Source organism: Monodelphis domestica, chromosome 5 (genome assembly GCF_027887165.1).
Source record: "Monodelphis domestica isolate mMonDom1 chromosome 5, mMonDom1.pri, whole genome shotgun sequence".
In the NCBI taxonomy this organism is placed as follows: domain Eukaryota; kingdom Metazoa; phylum Chordata; class Mammalia; order Didelphimorphia; family Didelphidae; genus Monodelphis; species Monodelphis domestica.
The window spans coordinates 161,534,571-161,538,407 of NC_077231.1; the positions used below are offsets into that span (position 1 = coordinate 161,534,571).

The following is a 3,837-nucleotide window of genomic DNA, read 5'->3' on the forward strand; positions in this document are numbered from 1 at the left end:
GATGCGTGAAGAGACCTTCCATGGATCGGGCCTTGGCTTGAGACCTTCAGGCGCCAAGAGAGACCTTTGCCCCGCTCCGCCTACCCACCTGCGTGTTTAGCCCCCGCGTGTCTGTCTTCCATCTCCATGCTCAGTACTGCGTGTTCGTCCTGTCTTCCACGTGTCTGTTTCCCCCTCCCCCCCACCCATTTTCTCCCCTCTCTGGTTGGTTCCCCCACGTGGCCCAACTCCATCTTCGTGTTCCTCCTTCCCTTCCTGCTCTCGATCCTGTCCCTGGCCCCCACGTGTCTTTGAACCATGTGCTGGTCGCCTCCCCCCCTCCTTGTCCTTTCCCTCCCCACATTTGCGCCACGTGGCTTCTCCCCAGCATGCTACCGCATTTGCTGCTTCCCAGCCGGCTACCTCCGCTATCCTCCACGGGGAAGGCAACAGCTACCACCGCCTGCCAGCGAGGCCTCCTTGAAGGGGGTTGTTGAGTTGGGAAGAGCCGGGGGACCACCGGATCCGGAATAGGGCTCCTCTCTGGGGGCTCGGAATTGAAGCCGGAAGGCTGAACTGTGGGTTTCGGCCTCATTTTTGTCATGTTTGTCTGTGTCCCTTGTGTTTCCCCTAATATGCGGCTGTGATTCGTCTCCTTGTTTCCTTGAGGCTATGGAACCTTTACTGGCTGGCTCAGACTTCTCTTTCCCCTTGTTTGTAGCTAGATTTTGGCCTCCGCCAAAATTGTAAAAGTCTTGACTTTTTCCCCCCTTGCTTTGGTTCCAGAAAGAGTTCCTCCTGGCGGGGCTCGGGGTATTGGGGGGTGGAGAGATGAACACTGCTGCCAGCAGTTACCCCATGGCCTCCTTATATGTCGGTGACTTGCACTCAAATGTCACCGAAGCCATGCTGTACGAGAAGTTCAGCCCTGCTGGACCCGTGCTGTCCATTTGGGTCTGCAGGGACATGATTACCAGTTGCTCCCTGGGATATGCCTATGTCAACTTTCAGCAGCCAGCTGATGCTGAACGTGCCCTGGATACCATTAACTTCGATGTAATTAAAGGCAAACAATCCGTATCATATGGTCTCAATGGGATCCCTCATTGAAGAAATCAGGAGTTGGGAATGTTTTCATTAAAAACCTGGATAAGTCCATAGACAACAAGGCACTTTATGAAACCTTTTCAGCATTTGGGGACATCTTGTCCTGCAAGGTGGTATGTGATGAAAATGGTTCTAAAGGCCACACATTTGTGCACTTTGAGACCCAGGATGCTGCAGATAGGGCCATCGAGAATATGAATGGCATGCTTCTCAACGTCGGAAAAGTGTTTGTTGGTAGATTCAAGTTAAGGAAAGAATGAGAAAAGGATAAACTATGGGAGTGGAAACACCGAGAAAAAGCAACTGCCTGAATACAGAGGTTGAGGGGACATGACAGAGGACAGACTTTAAATGAACACTCTAATGCAAATACTATCAACAAAGCAATGGGTTCAAATCAAGAAAACATCTAATGCCCAGTGGACTTACGCGTCGGCTATGGGGGGTGGGGGGGAGGAAAAGAAAATGATCTATGTCTTTAACGAATAATGCTTGGAAATGATCAAATAAAATATATTTAAAAAAAAAAAAGGAAAGAATGAGAAGCAGAGCTGGGAGCCAAAGCTAAGGAATTCACCAATGTCTACATCAAAAACTTCGGTGATGATATGGATGATGGAAGACTGAAGGAGCTTTTCAGCAAATACGGTAAAACTCTGAGTGTCAAAGTGATGACTGATCCTAGTGGAAAATCCAAAGGCTTTGTGAGTTTTGAGAAGCATGAAGATGCCAATAAGGCAGTTGAAGAAATGAATGGAAAAGACATCAATGGAAAGATGGTATTTGTAGGCTGGGCACAGAAAAAAAAGTTGAACGCCAGACTGAATTAAAACGAAAATTTGAGCAGTTAAAACAAGAGAGAATCAGCCGCTACCAGGGGGTGAATCTATATTAAGAACTTGGATGACACCATTGATGATGAAAAATTAAAGAAGGTATTTTCTCCTTTTTGATCAATTACCAGTTGCAAGGTGATGCTAGAAGATGGGAGAATTAAAGGCTTTGTCTTTGTCTGCTTCTCTTCACTTGATGAGGCAACCAAAGCAGTAACAGAAATGAATGGGTGCATTGTGGGCTCAAAGTCCTCCTATGTTGCACTTGCACAGAGGAAAAAAGAAAGGAAAGCTCACCTAACCAATCAGTATATGCAGCCTATCCCAGGAATGAGAGCCCTACCCACCAACACTATCATCAATCAGTTTCAGCCAACTCCTGGGGGCTACTTCATGCCAGCAGTGCCCCAGGCTCAGAATAGACCTCCTTATTATGCTCCCAATCAGATAACCCAGATGAGACCCAATCCCTGATGGCAACAAGGTGGAAGACCTCAAGGCTTTCAAGGAGTACCAAGCACCATTCGTCAATCTGGACAGCACCCTGCTCTTCAACACCTGACTCCAGCCAGTAATACCCAGGCTTCTCGAGGGCTCCCTACTATATCTCAGAGAGTGGGGGTGCCCACTGCTGTGCAGAATTTATCTCCTAGACTCTCTGTAGCTACCCCTGCACCTCAAGCCATCCCTCCTTACAAATATGCTGCAAATGTCCGAAGCCCCCATCCAGCCCTCCAGCCTTTGCAGACACCTCAACCAGCAGTCCATGTGCAAGGCCAGGAGCCCTTGACAGCTTCAATGCTGGCTGCTACTCCTCCCCAGGAACAGAAGCAGATGCTAGGAGAGCGCTTGTTCCCATTGATTCAAACCATGCACAATAATTTATCAGGGAAGATCACAGGTATGCTGCTAGAAATAGATAATTCAGAACTGCTGCACATGCTGGAGTCTCCTGAATCCCTCTGTCCAAAGTTGGAGGAAGCCATACCAGTATTACAAGCTTGTCACACCAAGAAGGAAGCTGCTCAGAAGATGGCCATGATTGCTGCTACCTCTTAGACCAGAAAAACTGGATACTCTGAAGCTTCACAGCCCCTTCATAGATGTTCACTGAGCATGTGGAGACGTCTTCACTGTACTACAGACTGGACAATAGATGGCAGAAGAAGCTGCTGCCATTTTGTATGTTTTTTCTTTAGGAAAAATCAATTTGAAAGGTCAATTCTTCAAAAACCTAAAAAGCTTTTCAGTGGTCAAATTTCACAGGTTTCTTGTGTATAGCCTGAACCCTGTTAGCCTTTAATTTAATTTTTCTCTTCTAAAAAAGCTTTTCTGACAGTATTTTGTTTTGGTTTTATCAGGAATTGGTTTTATTTGAAATATCCAATTTACAGAGTCTGGAAAAGTGTTTCTCAATGAAGAAGTAAAACCTTCCAAAAAAAAATGGTCAAGGGACATGAACAGGCAATTTTCACTCAATAAAATCAAAGCTATCAGTAAGGACATGAAAAAGTGTTCTAAATCACACCTGATTAGAGAAATGCAAATTAAAACAACTCTGAGATACAACCTCACACCTAGCAGACTGGCCAATATGGCAATAAAGGAAAGTGATGTGAAGATAGGATTGACTCTCCCATTACATATTTTTAAATTAATAAACTTAACACTAAGTATGGGAGGTCTGCAAGCCACTTGCTAAAAGTGGATGTCAACTCCAAAAGCAAATGGCCACCCCCTGGGCAGTGCTAAGCAAATTTAAAGACTTCAATTGGCTCCTGTGAAGTGTTGGAAGGGACAGGAAGTGACATGGAAAAAAAGACTACAAAAGTCCTGAACTTCCTGTCCAAGGAGGCCTTTGGCCTGAATTTTTGACTTGGAAGATCTTGGACCAGCACTGTGGCTTGGAGATATGACT

At 45.9% G+C, this 3,837-nt stretch overlaps 1 pseudogene; it reads left to right on the forward strand.

Annotated features, from left to right (window-relative positions):
* The first annotated feature begins 810 nt into the window (after nt 1-810).
* Nucleotides 811-3,083, forward strand: LOC100012998 (polyadenylate-binding protein 4-like; annotated as a pseudogene).
* Nucleotides 3,084-3,837: the final 754 nt, after the last annotated feature.